Source organism: Podarcis raffonei, chromosome 16 (assembly GCF_027172205.1).
Source record: "Podarcis raffonei isolate rPodRaf1 chromosome 16, rPodRaf1.pri, whole genome shotgun sequence".
Lineage (NCBI taxonomy): Eukaryota > Metazoa > Chordata > Lepidosauria > Squamata > Lacertidae > Podarcis > Podarcis raffonei.
In genome coordinates, this window is record NC_070617.1 from 13,528,381 (window position 1) to 13,546,456 (window position 18,076).

The window sequence follows — 18,076 nt, forward strand, 5'->3', positions numbered from 1 at the left end:
TACATCTGGGTTTAGTTTGGAGGACGAGTCACCGCCAATTAGCTCCGGGCTGTCAAACTCTAATTGAAAGGTGCAGGGCGTTGTCTGTGCCCAGGTTGCCTTCCTTCCCTTCCTGATGCAGGATGATAGAAAGCGGAGAGGCAGGGCCCGGATGCACGGTCGGAGAGGCGTGGAGCAAGGTACCGTTTGGGAGGGAGGCTGATCTGGGCTGGCATGTGGGCGCTAGAGACCTTCCAGGTATCTCGATAATCTGACTCCCATCAGCCCCAACCAGCACTGCCCAATAGTGAGGGAGGATGGGAGTCAGCAACATCTGCAGCTGTGGTTCTCAAAGTGGTTGGTACCACTCCTTGTCCTGGGATGCAGGTGGCTCTGTGGTCTAAACCACTGAGCCTTTGGGCTTGTCAATCAGAAGGTCGGTGGTTCGAATCCCCGTGACAGGGTGAGCTCCCGTTGCTCAGTCCCTGCTCCTGCCAACCTAGCAGTTCGAAAGCACGTCAAAGTGCAAGTAGATAAATAGGTACCACTCCGGCGGGAAGGTAAACAATGTTTTCATGCGCTGCTCTGGTGTCAGTGTTCTGTTGCGCCAGAAGCGGCTTAGTCATGCTGGCCACATGACCTGGACAAACTGTTTGCGGAGCAGACAAACGCTGGCTCCCTCGGCCTGTAAAGCGAGATGAGCACTGCAACCGCAGAGTCATTTGCGACTGGACTTAACTATCAGGGGTCCCTTTACCTTTCCCACCCCTTGTAGGGGGACTGAGAGTACCTAGAGGGGCAATAAGAAGCAAGGAGGCGGCAGTGGGGTGCTAGAGTGGGCCCCTCCTGGCACGTTTATTCCTTGTTTATGATGGACCAGGCTAGAGCTAGAGCAGTGTTTCCCAACTCTGGGTCTCCAGCTGTTTTTGGACTGCAGCTCCCATCATCCCTGACCACAGGTCCTGCTAGCTAGGGATGATGGGAGTTGTAGTCCAGCTGGAGACCCAAGTTTAGGAAACTCTGGCCCAGAGAGAAACACCTTCCTCGCCTCTTCTTTAAGGCTTTATTGCTTTTAACGCTTTCAAAGCTATTTCCTTTGGTCACATTTGTATGTATTTACGACTCTGAGTTGTCACTAATCACAATTATCGGGAATAGCTATTGGTTTTCTTAGTAGTTACCGCACGTCTGTGGTAGGTGAAGGGCTGTGCATGTTTGGGAAGCCACTCATGTATAAAGATTACATGCTGTCAATTTCCTTCACCCTCGCATCTTCATTTGTGGGAGTGCTGAATTTTACTGTGTTGTTATCTTCTTTAGCTGGTCATGCAAACCACTATTCTGCACAATGCCTTTTATAGGATAGAGTAGTGGGCATTATGGGTGGAATCAAGGGGGCAGAGGTTCGAAAACATTTGGAAACCACTGACCTGGAGGCTGACAGGCTCCCCAGCCTTGTGAAAGCAGATGGATACTAAGAGTCTGGGACAACCTGTATTGCAACTTCAGATTGCAGATTGCTCTTTCATTCCACCACCAAATAATTCACTGGATACCATAACTTCAGTAACACACTATATTGCACAGCCTTCTCCCTTTTGTTAGTTCTCCACAAGCAAGGATTTTGGCCCCATCCTGTTCTACACATTTAAAGCACTATCATGCCACATTCAACAGCCATGGCTCCTCACAAAGAATCCTGGGAGTTGTAGTTTGTTGAGGATGCTGGGAGTTGTTGAGAGAGCCCCATTCCCCTCACAGAGCTACAACTGGTTGTTAAATCCACTCTGAGAAATTGTAGCTCTGTGAGGAGAATGGGGAGAGGTCTTCCAATGCCTCTCGTCACCCTGAATGAACTGTAATTCCCAGAAGCCTTTGGGGAAAGCTATGGCTGTTTAAAGTGGTATAATACTGCTTTAAATGTATAGTTCAAATGGAGCCTCCCCCAACAAAGGAACATTTTGGGTACCTCATTTATTGGGGAGTAGGGATTAAGGAGAAATTGGATTCAGTTCACATTTGAAGGCAAGCTTGCCTAATTTGCAATCTCCAAAGCAAATGTGCCAGGCAAAATACAGCTATCCTTCAAAATCTGTGCTTCTCTGAATTTTGCAATGCAGTTCTCTAGGCAGGTAATGTGTGCAAAAAGGCATATATTTGGGTAATGGTTGCATGTAACAGCATACATTCATTAAATTAACATACAAATTTTCCGTACATCCCCTGCACGGACGGCACTGTGACACACATCCAGTGGAGCTGTGTGCACGCTTAGCAGAGTTCTGCAAGTAGCCAGATGATGAAGGAATGTGGCATCACAAATTTCTTTATTTACAGCAAATTAAAACAGCAAAACATGGCTGGGGTGACCAGCGTCTCTCACACACATCTTCTCTGTCAGTGAGAAAAACCCAAAAGCACACAGAATGGAAGTTCTCTAATCTGAGTTCCGTTCCTACACTTACAGTGTTATGGAATGTAAACAGAGGATCGCATGATCCTGCGATGAGAGAATGAAATACTAACACAAACATCCATTGTAATAGGGAAATTTGCTTTGTAAAAGTATGTATATTGGGCAAAACTACACAGAAAAATGGGCACAGCAGGAGCAATTCACACAAAAACGCTGATGAATTTCATTAATGTACCACCTCAGTGAGTTCCTACGTCTAGCTCTAAACAGAGTGTTTTGGGTGGTGATACTTTGGTTTTTCTAATAACAGACAGTGGTGGGTGGTTTAGATTTAAGGCAGCCTGATCCTATCTCTTTGCCGCCTCAGAAGTTTGTCCCAACTGGGTTGTAGCTTTCCTCGCTTAATTATTCTGTGGCCTGATCTTATTCAATGATACAAGGTGTTAAGGGCGTGATGGTTTTCTTCTTGCATCTATATCGGTTTCAGTGTGTTGCTGTCACAATAAAGCAAAAACGTTAAAAAGGTGGCCAGTCATATCATAGAATCATTGTTGGAAGGGACCCTGAGGGTCATCTAGTCCAACCCCCTGCAATGCAAGTATCTTACCCACAACTGTCCCTGGGTGGGCTCAAACCATCAACCTTCTGGTTAACAGCCAGATGCACTGACCCACCGACTGGGCCTTCTGACTGCTCCAGTACTAAAAAAATTGCTGATGAACCCATCAGTTTAAAATTTAGGGTTGATTAATATCTGGGTGATTAATCACTTAGCTTAATTCACTCAAGCCAGGCCCCACCTGCCTTACACTGGACGCCATAGATGACATTGTGTGTAGGCAAAGACTTGCTTGGACCATGGTGGGAGATTGCAAAGTCCTCTGCCCTCTGTTCTTGTTAGCATCACCCATCAACTGGATCCCTGAGGCTTGCAGTAGAGCTGTGCCTGGCAGCCCCAACGAGCAGCACAATGCCGTGCAATTAAATAACATGCCTTACTCCCGCACTGCCAAGGGTTCGACTAGATGAGTCTTGGTGGTGCCTTCCAACTCTACAATTCTGTGATACCCACCTGTCAAGCTGGACCCCTGGGGGTAGAGGTTTAATCGTTGTTGTTGTTTTAATGTGCGCTTCCCCTTTGGTGACAGTGCCAGCGAAACTGTTTGGGGTAGCTGCCACCTAGCAGCCACCGTTCTGGCCTGCTCTCCTTCCCTACAACGGGTGCTGCAGATGTCCCGCCATGACCCCAGGGCATTATGGAAGGGGGATGTTGGATACTGTAAAAGGCCCAAGATGATGGGAGTGTGTGTCAGGGGGAGTTACTTGGATGCTTTTACAAAAGGATTAGACAAATTAATGGAAGACCTGCGGGTGTGGAGGACTCCCTGGTCCTGAATGGGGTAACTGTGCCTCTGAAGAATCAGGTGCACAGCCTGGGAGTCATTTTGGACTCACAGCTGTCCATGGAGGTTAATTCTGCGTCCAGGGTGGCTGTCTACCAGCTCCATCTGGTATGCAGGCTTAGACCCTACCTGCCTGCGGACTGTCTTGCCAGAGTGGTGCATGCTCTGGTTATCTCCCGCTTGGACTATGGCAATGCGCTCTACGTGGGGCTACCTTTGAAGATGACCAGGAAACTACAACTAATCCAGAACGCAGCAGCAAGACTGGTGAGTGGGAGTGGCTGCCGAGACCACATAACACCGGTCTTGAAAGACCTACATTGGCTCCCAGTATGTTTCTGGGCACAATTCAAAGTGTTGGTGCTGACCTTTAAAGCCCTAAACGGCCTCGGTCCAGTATACCTGAAGGAGCGTCTCCACCCCTATTGTTCAACCCAGACACTGAGGTCCAGCTCTGAGGGCCTTCTGGCAGTTCCCTCCCTGTGAGGTTACAGGGAACCAGGCAGAGGGCCTTCTCGACAGTGGCAGCCACCCTGTGGAATGCCCTCCCATCAGATGTCAAAGAAATAAACAACTATCTGACTTTTAGAAGACATCGGAAGGCTTTTAACATTTGATGAATTATTGTATTTTAATATTTTACTGGAAGCCGCTCAGAGTAGCTGGGGAAACCCAGTCAGATGGGTTGGGTACAAATAATAAATTACTATTACTATTACTATTACTATTACTATTGTAGGCTTAGGCCCTTTACTTTGCCAGAGAATTGCTTACCCGCGTCCCCAGGACCGAGAAGAGAATAAAAAATTCCAGGAAAGTTTCTTCTTTGGAGAAAAGAGTTTTATTGCAAATCTGTGCACAGAGACAGTCAGCAGAATATAGTTTCTGAAATCTGACTGTGTTGTTACCATGTTCAGCAAGCATTTTTATACCTGAAAGCATTCACCCTCCTCCCATACCTCCTTGTACACGTGTCTTTCTTTTGCCAGCTAAGCATTCCCTTCGTATCTCTTCTTATCTTGCATTACTTAAAGCAGAAGTAAAGCAGGAAACATCTTGCTAGTGGTTTTTAGTTGACAGCAGTTTTTGGCTAGGCAGGAAACGACCTTCTGACCTGTAGCTAGCATCAGCAGTTTCAGATAGCTGGTTAGACAGGAAACGGTCTCCTGACCTGTCTGATTTAGGCTTTGCAAATAACTGCATTTTTTGAGCTTGTGTAGCCATCCTAGCAGAGTGCCGGAATTTACTATGTGTAGATAATATTAATGATTAACCGTTCCCCTCTCCCTTCACTCCCTCCTCTTCTTCTGAACAACCTAATACTTAGGTTCGTTCTGGGGTATGGGCCTATACTCCCTCATCACAGCGATGACTGTGGGTCCTAGCTTCCGTGACAGGAGTCTTTGCATCATTTGCTGCAAGCATTGCAATAAGCAGGGGATACAGAGGCAAAGAAGCAAAAGGATTAATAGCGGTCCTGCTAATAATACTATAACATTCCTGAGCCAACTGCCATCAGGCAGCCAGGAATACAACCAACCCCATGCATCACTCCCTGTGGCTTTCAGCGGGTTCCTGGCTATCATTGTTTCCATGTGATCAATGGTGGCTGAAATGCTGACATTATTATCTGGGACATATCTATTGTATTGCTGAAGGGCCCACTGATACTCGTGCTCTATCAGCTGCCTTGCTTTTTGGGAGGTTGTGTCCCACCTCTCTGAGGAGGAGCTTATTATCTTAACCAATTTTCCCACCTGTCCTTGTGGATGCTTAATACTCTCATGATTTCCTCCCAACATACTGTATCCGAAAGGGGCTTCTCCCTCTACATATATTAACATATACCCACAGGAATATATATATCCACCCTTGCAGAGGCCTGACATACGGAGTGACTATATCAAAGAGTTCTGGCCCCAATATCAAAAGTCCTGGCGGTGCCTCAGAATTTGCTGGGAAAAAAAAAAGTCTCTACGTTGGGGACGCTGCCCGCGGGCGTCCCTCCCATCCACTTGTCCAGTCGTCTGGCGCTCTTCTGGAGATGGTTAGCTTCAGAGGATCATCAGGATTTGGTGTAACTGTCCAATCTAAAATAGCCTTCTTCACTTAAGTGTGGTGGACCCAAGGGGTGAGGTCAGCAACTTTAACAGCAATGGGCCTGGGTCCACCTGTTAAGACAGAGAGAAAATCTCGGGAGAGTTACTGCACATAATTATCAAACTGCACATTTTGACTAGCATGGGGGGGGGGTTATTGCAAAACTGAGTGGACAAAGGCTGGTCCATTGTCAGATCCTATTGACCTAGGTAGCCCATAGCGGGGAATGATCTCCCTAAGCAGGCACCTGGTTACTTCAGATGCCTTTTCAGTTCTGGTGGGCCAGGCTTCAACCCATTCTGTATACGTGCAGGTCGCCACGAACAGGTAGCGGTATGGTCCACAGCGGGGCAATTCAGTGAAATCCACAACAAGGTCTTCCATGGGTGCAGTTCCACTATGCTGAATCCCCGGGGGAGCCAAGGGTCCGGTTCTGGGATTATTCTTTTGACATAGCGGGCACTTCCTGGAAATCTGGGCTGCCAGTTGATAAAGGTGGGCTATGTAGAAGCACTGCTTCAGCTGTCTGGTTGTGGCATCTGGTCCCATGTGGGTGGACTCATGGTATCTCTGAATAATCTGCCGAGAAAGGGACTCTGGAATCCATATTCTGTCATCATGAGTAAGGTACCATCCTTCTTTGGACATAGTCAGCCCCTGGGCATCTGCAGTGTCCCTCTCCTTTTGGTGTATATTGGCTTATCAGCGGTGTTCAAGATCCTTCCAGGGACCAGTGCTCCAATAACTGATGCGGGAGCTGGTTCTCGGGCTGCTTCCTTGGCCACCCTGTCTGCTAGTCGGTTTCCTCTGGCCACTTCTCCTAGTCCAGTTTTGTGTCCATAACAATGGATAACTGCCACTGCCTTGGGCTCCCATACAACATCCAGAAGGTTCAATAAGGCTTGTGGGTGGGCCACCTGGTTTCCTCTGGAGGTAAGCAAACCTCTTTCCTTCCATAAGGCTCCATGGGCGTGTAAGGTCAGGAATGCATACTTAGAATCAGTATAGATGTTTATCTTCTGTCCCATTGCCAGGCTCAGGGCTCTGGTAAGCGCAGTTAGTTCTGCCAGCTGGGCCGATGTTCCAGGCGGGAGTGACTTTGCTTCGACCACCTGGTCGTCCAGGGCTACCACTGCATAGCCTGCTTTTCGCTGCCCAGCCTCGACAAAGCTGCTTCCATCCACAAACCATGAAGGCCAGTGGGGGTTTGCTTCATCTTTGAGGTCAGGCCTGCTAAAATATTCTTCATCATCTTTGCTTGGGAGAGGAAATAGGTACCCTTCATGTCAAGCAGAGCTGGGACTGCATGCGGGGTCACACAAACAGTGTCTTGGCCAAAAGTAAATTTGTCTGCTTTGTTCAGTAGGGTGGCTACTGCCACAACTGCTCTCATGCACGGCGGTAAGCCTTGTTCTGTAGGCGTCAGGCGCTCAGGTACCCTTCATGTCACTGGCCGTTGCCAGCTTCCCAATTTTTGGCACAAAACGCCTTTCGCTGTCCCTTGGTCCTCATCCACGAATAGAGTAAAGGGTTTCTCAGGGTTTGGGATGCCAAGCGCTGGGGCTTGCTGTAGTGCCCTCTTCAAATCCACGAAGGCTTGCTGTTGTCCTGTGCCTCAAACAAAGGGGTCTCTCTCAGTTCCTCTGGTTGACTCATGTAGAGGCTTGGCAATGATGCTGTAATTAAATATCCATATCCTACAAAATCCTGCAGACCCCAGAAAGCCACAGAGTTCTCTGCAGTTCTTTGGCTCTGGTATCAGGATAATAGCCTGCTTCCTTTCTTCACTGGTAACAAAAGGGTGTTCCACTGTGATTGGCATTGCCTCAAGATCCTATGTTGGAGCAGTCGCTCTAGATGCACCTACACTCCTTCAGTCGCCCTTCGTGGGATAGGATACTTATTTACTGCAACAGGATTGACAAATGGCTTGGGCTTCACAATTATTGGTGGGATATTCTTTGCCATTCCTGGGGGGTTCACTTGTTCCAGAATACTGGCGGGGATGGGTCCCTCCTCTTCTTTTATTATCATGAGGCGCCAGTACTCCCTCAGGGGTGCCTCCACAACCAGTTCCCCAAGTGACATATTGGACAATGTGGCTTCTCCCGATGGCTTAAAAGTAATTTGGGCTTGCAACTTTACCAACAAATCTCTTCCTAATAATAGAATAGGGCATTCTCTCTTCCAGTGCCCTTCCTGTCGGCAGATGGCGCACTGATTCCTCCCCAGACGGCTTCGCCCTCCTCCCCGGGCACTTCCTCTTTCCTGAGGGGTGGGTGTGGTAGCCTGTAATGCCGTCAACTTCCTTGTTTGATACTACTTCAACATCTATTCCAGCCCATGATCGATGCACCCCTCATGCTTTTGGATTTTTTCTTTTGGCGAATATTGGACGCTGCCTGAGCTACAAAGGCAGCCTTTATAATGGGGCGTTGGCAATATCATCTGGGTTCTCCTCAAAGGTAGGGTTCTAATTTCTCCAATTGCACACATCAGCACTTGAAAAAGGCACATGTTGGACTGTATAAGTGCGTGGTGGTGCTTCCCCACCCTGTCCTGGGGGGCTGGTGGGTCATACACTCTGCATAGAGGCATCATTGCAGTCCCACCCTTTTTCTGTGCCTTATGGGACTTATGGAGGGACACCCTGGTTGCTGCTAACAAATGGGAACTAACATCCACTTCTTTCACATAGGGTTGTACATACTGTTGCAATCTCAATTGTCTGATACTGTGTCCACATTTTTCCTTTCTTTGCTAACTCAATTAGTCCCTTCATAAACTCCTCATCATCCTCTTCCTCTTCGCTCTTTAATTCATCAACCTTGGAGGGTTCAGGCTGAGGGCCGGCTCCTCCCTGGTCCTGGGGCCCTGGGCCTGGGGGATTCGCTAGAGGGGCAGTTGGTGGAGCATAGGGTGGCGGCGGTTTAATGACTTCCCCCTCTTCTCCTTCCTCTCCTTCCGGCTCTGATATCACCGGAGGCTTTTCTGACTTCCCTGCCGGTCAGACTGCACAAATTGTATTTTGTGGGGCGTCGCCTCGGCAGGCTTTCAGCCACGGTGGATTCTTTTCTACATTGGTTTTCCAAGTAGAAATATAAGGGATCTGGTCTGGGTGGACGTTCAAGATATTTTGATATAGTGGGCTGATTAGTTGCAAATCAAAGCTCCCCTCCGAGGGCCAGTTAGTTTGTTGGGGCCAATCAACTTCACACAATGTCCTCATCCTCTGTCTTCTCAATTTGAACCCCCAATCATCATGCTTTGTGGCCGCTTTCCAGTTCTTTAAAAAAACATTTCAGAGGACTACATTGGCTTGCCCCAGACCCCATTTTTTTTTTCTTTTTTTTTTTTTCAGATACCCCGCACCTAATGGGCTGTAAATTCTTTCACACTCCACGCACTACAGATTGTGACCTGCCGAGGTCGCCCTGGCAGAAAATGCACAACCCTGCAATCGCTCGGCCAAGGGGACGCTAAGCCCCGACCCACACTTGACAACAATTCAGTCACTGGGGTATCCGACATGCAACATATAACATACAAATCACACCATTATAATTTCAACATGCAACACACAAAACACACCAATACAATTTCCCCTCTGTTTCCCTTTTCCCCAACCTTACTGGCGGCACTCTACTGCTCACAGCCAGACCCTTTCCTGGCGGCACTCTGCACAACCAGGTGAGGCTTGATCAGACCTCGCCCCCCTTTTCCTTGGGGCCCACGCCCTTTCCCTTGGGCTTACCGTTTTCCGCTGCGGATTCCCTCCTGGCCAGTCCTCTTTCCTCCCTCGACCGAGGTCCCTACTCAGGAGCGGTGTGGCCGGCTTCCCCCACGAATCAGTAGGGTGCGCGCTGAAGCCTGCAAACTCCGGTCCGAGCTGTTCACCTGGTCGAGCCTGGCTCTTCCCGGCCCCCCTGGGGTGGGGCAGATTTCCCAGCCAACGCACCAAGCTGTAGGCTTAGGCCCTTTACTTTGCCAGAGAATTGCTTACCCGCGTCCCCAGGACCGAGAAGAGAATAAAAAATTCCAGGAAAGTTTCTTCTTTGGAGAAAAGAGTTTTATTGCAAATCTGTGCACAGAGACAGTCAGCAGAATATAGTTTCTGAAATCTGACTGTGTTGTTACCATGTTCAGCAAGCATTTTTATACCTGAAAGCATTCACCCTCCTCCCATACCTCCTTGTACACGTGTCTTTCTTTTGCCAGCTAAGCATTCCCTTCGTATCTCTTCTTATCTTGCATTACTTAAAGCAGAAGTAAAGCAGGAAACATCTTGCTAGTGGTTTTTAGTTGACAGCAGTTTTTGGCTAGGCAGGAAACGACCTTCTGACCTGTAGCTAGCATCAGCAGTTTCAGATAGCTGGTTAGACAGGAAACGGTCTCCTGACCTGTCTGATTTAGGCTTTGCAAATAACTGCATTTTTTGAGCTTGTGTAGCCATCCTAGCAGAGTGCCGGAATTTACTATGTGTAGATAATATTAATGATTAACCGTTCCCCTCTCCCTTCACTATTACTATTACTATTATTATTCCTCTGCCACACACTGCCGGAGTCGCCAGCCAGTCCCTGACATTGCTGCACTTAGGCCCCGATTTCAGGCTTCCCAGAGGCAACTGTGAGAACAGGATGCTGGACTAGATGGGCCATGGGCCTGATCCAGCAGGGTTGTTTTTATGGGGTGTAGTGCAAACACAGCAGCAAGGAGCATGCTGACCCCCACCCCACCACTGCATCACCCATCTCCCTCCTGGGAATAAGCAGTGCCTCACCTGCCAGGAAGCTACTGGTGCTGTTCTGCCCTACCTGGTGAGCCACTTCCACGTCCATTTGGAATTAACTATAGTTTGTCTTTGCCCCCAAACCTCATGGTTTAGGGAAACCAGCCAGGATCCTAGACAGTGGCTTGAAGCTGGTTTGATTCTGAGCCAGAATTAAGACCAGCGATGCTTGAATGGACATTTTGTAAGCAAATTGACCTTACTCTCACTCCTGGACTACCTCACAGGTCAAAACACAATCCTCTTCTCCGAATGTTACCGTATATGCAGCTCAAAAACATACTAAAATGTGTGTTTTAGATTAGAAACGTGCTCATCTCTTAGGTAAAAATGTGTGAAGAAAAATTTGGAATTCTGTGCCTAAAAAATAATAATCAAACAAATTGCAGAATGGAGGGGAAATGTTCTACAAGCGTGCTTGGATCACAGGGCAGCAAGCTCATTGTATATTAATTGCACAATACATCAAAATAAAGGAAAAACTCCCTTCCTGAAGTGCCCTATGCCACATCCTGGATCCAAAGCCTAGCAGCAAATAGCTCTGTGGTTTTCTTTGCAACGTATTATTTTAGGATAATTTCAAAAATAAATAAATAAAAGACCTGAGAAAACTGAACGGACTTGCCCTAAAGTTTAGGCGTGTGGATCCCAGCAAGGGACCTGACTTGCACACATCCTTGGTTGTGTGTGTGTGTGTGTGTGTGTGTGTGTTTGGCAGCCTCTCAGATGAAAGTGTGACCTAATTGTTAAGTGTGCATTGCAATTACTTCAAAGGAAACTGGGATGGGTCACTGGCTCCTTTTACAGAGTTTGGAGGCCCTCAGTCACCTGCTGCAAGTCAACCCAAAGGAATCCTGACAGCGCAGACTAAGTGAGGAGCCCGGGAGAAGATTTGACACCCATCTCCAGATCATCAGTTGACAGACTCTGCCTGCCTTGGAGCCTGCAACAAGCCTCTTCAGCAGCCGCTCTTCACAGAAGCCCAGCTTCATTTTTTTGCAATGCCAGGGAACAAGGATTTCCGATCCCTCGTCTTCTGCGTGATGCTAGGTAAGGCTACATTTCTTTCTTTCTTTCTTTCTTTCTTTCTTTCTTTCTTTCTTTCTTCATGCATTTAATTTCTGTGTTGTAAAAGCGACAAAGAAGAGGTGAGCACAAACTAAAGGGCAATAGCCCACGAGAGAACCCAATATTTTATATTGTTGTACGATGAAGAAAAAAGAGTGTTGCCTTTGATGAGAGGCAGTGTGGTGTAGTGGTCAGTGGCTAGAGGGAGTCCCAGGTCCAAATCCCCATTCTGGTGGCCCAGCCTAACCTACCTCACAGGGTTGTTGGGAGGATAAATGTACACCACCAGGAGAATCTTTAAGCTGAGAGGAGAGGAAATATTTTTTTAAAAGCACAATTTAGTATACACGCATGCCGTCATTAATTTTTTTACAATGCCATCATTTTTAATTGAAAGGATTGTATTCAATTTATTCTGTTTTATCATCATAATAAAAATGCAGGCAAGCAGATTTAAATAAATTTAAATAAATAAATAAATAAATAAATAAATAAATAAATGCAGAGAAAAGCAGCAATACTAATCATTAAAAGCCTTGGAGAAGAAAAAGCGCCAAAGGACATCTGTAATGTGGTCATCCAGAGTAGCCTGGCAACCACATCCTGGGACAGCGGTGCCACCACTGAAAAGTAGGGCGGTTCATAAAAAATTTTTTGGGGGAAATGCCTGCTCCAAAGGTCTTATCTTACTACACTAGGGATTACATAGCTATATCTGAAATTTCATGCATATCAGTTAATATCTTGACCCTCCTCCACTGAATTGAAAATTCAGCCTTCAAAACATAGGAAAACGGCCAAGTAAACAGCTATTTTCATGGAGGAGGGTCCAGATATTAACTGATATGCATGAAATTTTAGATATAGCTATATAATCCCTAGTGTAGTAAGATAAGACCTTTGGAGCAGGCATTTTTTTAAAAAAGTTTTTTATGAACCGCCCTACTGAAAGGCCGTGCCTGTCCCAGTCACCATTCAGCTAACTAATAATGGCTGTGCCAACAATAGGGCAAAAGGTTGCTCTTGAAAAAGTGTGGGGCTTTGCACAGATAAAAAGCCCCCTGCCTGCAAGCTAAATTTTAATATCAATTCAGTTTATAAAAATAAATCGTGGTCCTTTCCAACTCTACATTTTTATGATTCTATGACTTTGGGGGACTTTAAAAAAGAGAGGAAGCAATGAGCTCCTGAATGCCCCAGCCTCGTTTTATGTGGCTCCTGAGGCTGCCCCATTCTTCCATCCTGCCAGAGTTTCTCCCTTCTTGTTCATTTCCTCCTTATTTACCTGGTTTTTGCAAGCATGTCCCCCTCTTGCCGCGTGAAAGTGTTAGAACGGGCAGCGTTTTATTTGATGATAAGTTGTACCTAAGTTCTACTCAGAGTAGACCTGTTGAAAGTAATGAAACTGTTAGTTGTGCTCATTAACTTCAGTGGGTTTACTCTGAGTAGGACCAGCATTGGCGACAACCTAACAGCAATGTAACATTAGTATTATTATTAATTATTAGTAATTGTTGTTGTTATGTTCCTCCGGGTTGTATGGCTTGTGGGTGGGGAAAAAATCCCAGCCAGCTGTCTGAAAACAAACTGGTAGACTTCTATGTTGTTTGTGTGTGCTTTGGTCAGAAGGGACTTACTTTGTTTTCCAGAACAGCAGCTGTGTTGTAATAAAATATTATTATTATTATTACTATTATTATTAAGTTTATATTCTACCCTTCCCCACAAAGGAGCCCTGGTGGGTGGGTGGTATCCATGATATCCCTGTTTGAAAGCAAACCCAATGAGACTTCCTGCTGAGCAGATCTGCATAAGATTGGGAACTCCCCTTCTGATATTGTCTTCCTTCAGTTTTCATCATGGCATTCCAGATTAGTTGAACAAGAACATCTGTCCCTGGCTCTGCCCATTACTGGCTTTGCTCTCCCTATCCTCAGTTTCCCTGCAAAATGCCCCGTACCCCAATTTGCCTCCTCTTCTAATCTAAGCAAATGGAATTGTATATCCTCTAATGTTTCTTGCAGCTGGGTACTGAGCAGTAAGTGGTTTAAGTCATGGAAAAAATGTGAGTTTCTTGAGGAAGGAAAGCAGGAGAAAGAGGTGTTTGGGGAAGATTGCCAAGGATGCTGCCTGCTTGAGATTGACCCCAATTTCGCACCCCTTAATTTGGGCAAACAAGTGGAAGATGTCCACGACTTGCTGCTAATTATAATAGTGTTGCACGCCACCCCAATCTCAAAGCGGTGCGAGATTCCAGGGCTCCCAGGCACTTACCAAGGGTTCATGTTTCCTTTTGGAATGACGCACAGCGGAGACTGTGGTGTCTTTATGATATATGGTTTATTTACACATATATACAACCTGAATCTATGATGGAGGCTCAATGGAGGCTACAATGGAGGCATTAATACCTCAAAAGGGTCTTGTTTCTCCCATAGCCGCAACCTTGGATTCAAACAAGGGGGTCCCCCCCCCATTTGCTGTCTCACACTGAGCCCCTTAATCCTTCTTAATGACTCTTCACCAGGAGGCTATCTTATCTAGTCCAAGATTTAGAAGCCTTGATTAAGTTCTATCACTTTCTGGATCCAGGGATTAGAGGGGTTTGGCACCCAGTTTAACGCTCCTAACTCATAACACTACCTCCTCACCAAGAACATCTGGTCCTAGATGTACAAACAAACAGCAAAGTACAGCTTCCCTGCAGAAAAATAACAGGCAAATTAGCAAAGGCATTAGAACACACGTCATCCAAAACTAATAATAATACACAATTACACTTTTAATCCAACACCAGGAGAGTAACAGTTTATTTCTTTCATGCAAGTTCCAGTCCATCAGGATCTCTTAAGACCTCCCTCTTTCCCCTTGGTGCACGCTCCCAGTCAGTTCTGCATCCCAAAGCAGCTTACCCAGTCTCCCACATTTGCCAGCCCCAAAATAATGGGTTTCCAACATGTTTAAGTCAAGATGCAAGCCTTAGTACTAGAGCTTCATTACCCTTGCTCATCTTTTCCTGGTGCTACTACAATTCCTAAAAACCATTAAATAGTTTCTAGCATGCAAAAATAACAGCATTTTAAAAATAATAACAATAAATGCTAAAATTTGCAGGAAGGATCCATGCAGCGAATAAGCAGTCCCAATACAGCAACCCCACCTCCACACCATGCAGTTGCCTAAATTACTCTTTTCCTTGGGATTTCACAAAGGTCCCAGTAGATCAACAGCTACTTCGAGGCTCAAATCACAGCATCAGTTTTTTAGGAGCCCTTCAGTTTCACTTTGGCTCACCTCAGGCTGTGGATCAGGGGCTCCAGACTCACACTTGAGTCCTAAAACAGTCTCTGTAGCTGCAAGCAGGGCTTCAAGACCCAACTCTAGGAGAACATCTGCTTCCTCACAGGCACACTTCCTCTTGCTGCCCCTGGGCCCATCCACTTCATCCCCTGCCCCAAACTGCAAATCCAAGTCCTGGCACAAGTCCTTTTACTCAGGATCAGGTGGCTCAGTCCACCCAAAATGGCAGCCAGGAATCCCACCACCTCTGCTTACTTCCAACATCTCTCAAATGCTTCACGGGCCCAAACAAAGGAAAATAACCCTCACGGTGACTCTTGCCCCCAAAACCCATGGGACCCTGGATGACTCTGGCTGCCCAGACTACTTAAGGGCTGCACCCAATATAGGGACTGGTTCCCACCCCACAATGCCATATTGGGGCACCCAAGGGCCAAAATCATTGAGGGGTTTCTCTCTCCCAATTCAGCAGGAACCAGCTGCATGCACATAGGCCTCGAGCTTTTCCTCCACCAAGAAAAACGCCATCATTTCCTCAGGTGCTGGCTGCTCCTCCTGCACGTTCACACTCACCTCCAATTCCTCCTGCGCCCCGTTCCCTACAGCATGCTCCCAAGGAATGGAGAAATCAAGCAGCAGCAGCTCCTCAGCTCTAGCCTGCTCGCCTTTCTCTGAGGCACCATCTTTCCTCTTGCCTTCAGCCCAAGCCCTTCAGCTGCCCACCCACACTCTGGAAACTCCACTTCTGACACCACAGTGTTGCACACCACCCCAAACTCTGAGTGGTGTGATATTCCAGGGGTTCCAGGCACTTATCCAGGGTTCATGTTTTCCACAGAGGGGACTGTGGTGTCTTTGGGATATACGGTTTATTTATGCATGTGTGCAACCTACGGTGGAGGGGTTCACAGCATTAATACCCCAAAAGGGTCTTGTTTCTTAGCTACAGCTTTGGATTCAAACAGAAATCAAACATTAGTCTCAATTGTTGCTTTGACTCTCTCTCCAGCTTGCTGCTTTACCTCTAGGTCACATCACTGCTACCTCTGCTCCAAACTCTGGGTTTTTCCATTGAGGGAGGGCCCCCCACCCATTTGCCATCTCCCACTGAACCCCTGAATTCCCCTTAATGGCTCATCACCCAGGCGATCGCCTCAGCAGGAGGCTAGCCTGGCTATTCCAAGCCTTAGAAATCTGTATTAAATTCTAACACTTGCTAGATTAGGGGGGGTCTGGCACCCATCTTAAAACCCAAACTCTTAACAATAGTTAGAAGCAAAGGCTCCTGGTGCAGAACGGAGTCTGAGCCATAAGGGGCAGAGAAAGTGCAGAGCCATTTCCCCCTCATCCTTGCAGAGATGTCACCGATCTCTACCAGCAAAGGAGTTTCAAAATGGCTACAATATTACCCACTGGCGGGATGTGCTGTAGCCACTGAAGCCACCAGCTCAGTGACCTTTGCTGTTGCTTCCTCATACTTCAATAGGAACGGAGGAAGCTACATCCTACTGAGTCAGTCCACGCTAGGCCACCTACTCCAGTATTCTCCACACTGATGGGCAGGGGCCTGTCCAGGATTTCTCTCCCTGGCCCAACCTGCCACGGATTCACCTTCTGCATTCAAATCAGAAGCTCTGCCGCAGAGCTATGTCAGTGCAAGCACAGGGAGATGGGTGGGGATAGTGGACCGGCCGGAGGGTGACTGAGCCAAACAGTGGCTGAGCAGGTGGTCTGGTTGAGGGATACCAGTCTGCTGCTCTTTGTGAACTGCCGCCTGAGGCAAGAGATTCAACCCGTCTAATGGGAGGGCTGGCCCAGCCCACAAGGCTAGCCCTTTGCATAGATTTTGCTCCCACCAGCTGTATGTGAGGGCAACGAACATGGAGAGGTTTAAAAGAGGATTGGACAAATTCATGGGAGATCTGGCTATCAGACCCCACAATGCCTGCGTTCTGCCTTCACTGTCGGAGGCAATATACCCTCTGAATACTAGTAGTTGGGAGCTGCATGTGGGGAGAGGGCTGTTGCAGTTATTATGCCCCACTTGTGGGCTTCTCAGAGGCATCTCATTGGCCACTGTGGCCAACAGGATGCTAGATTAGATCGGCTTTTTGGCCTGATCTAGCAGGGCTGCTCTTGTGTACTTGAACCTCCCTCCCACCAATGGTTTATCATTATAATGATCATTTTAGGTGTTGACAATGCTTTTGAGTGGAGCTCCTCATGCGGAGCTCCGATTCCTAAAATGGTTTCCCATTTGGGGAAACGCACAAGCTTACGCCCTTTTCTTTACTCAATTCCTCAATCTACGGGAACCGTGATTTCCTGGAGACAAGGGCGAGAAAATCAGGGTTGTTCCAAGTAAACAAGGACTGTTGGAGGGTATCCCATAATTTTAATTAGATAGAGTTGGGGAACAGGTTTCTGAATGTTTCTAAACTATTATCATACCCGTTTATTATCTTAATCCTAGACAACGATCTCAGTTTTCACAGCAGGTATGACTAAGCACAACAAGCACCAGAGACTCGCTGTGTTTTCAACGAAAGGGTAGGAAATAATCCTAATATCAGGTTAGGGCCATACTGGACTGACAAGGACTGTTCCACAGCCGTTGAAATTGCCTGTTTTGTTTCAGCTATGTTTTGAGCAGTGATTATGATTATGATTATGATTATTGTTTTGTATGTGGGGAAGAGAATCAGAGCAGCCACTGCTTTGTTTCCCTTCAGAATGCCCTTTTCTGAGGTGCTTGTTGAATTCTGGATAATTCAAAATGGCTGCCACTTACTGGGTGCTACAGAGGGCAGCAGATGATCAATATATAAATGGACACCCACACTTTTTTTCCTAAGGAGGAATATTGTTACTGCAGCAGCTGTGTTGACTGCCTCTCTAAAGAAAGGGCAGCAACTGAAGGAAGCTTGCTAATAAATTAAATCCCAGTGCGCCATTCTATGCAACCTCATTTTTAAAGCTGAGTGAGGAGAAAGATTATGACTCCCAGTTTGGATAGCG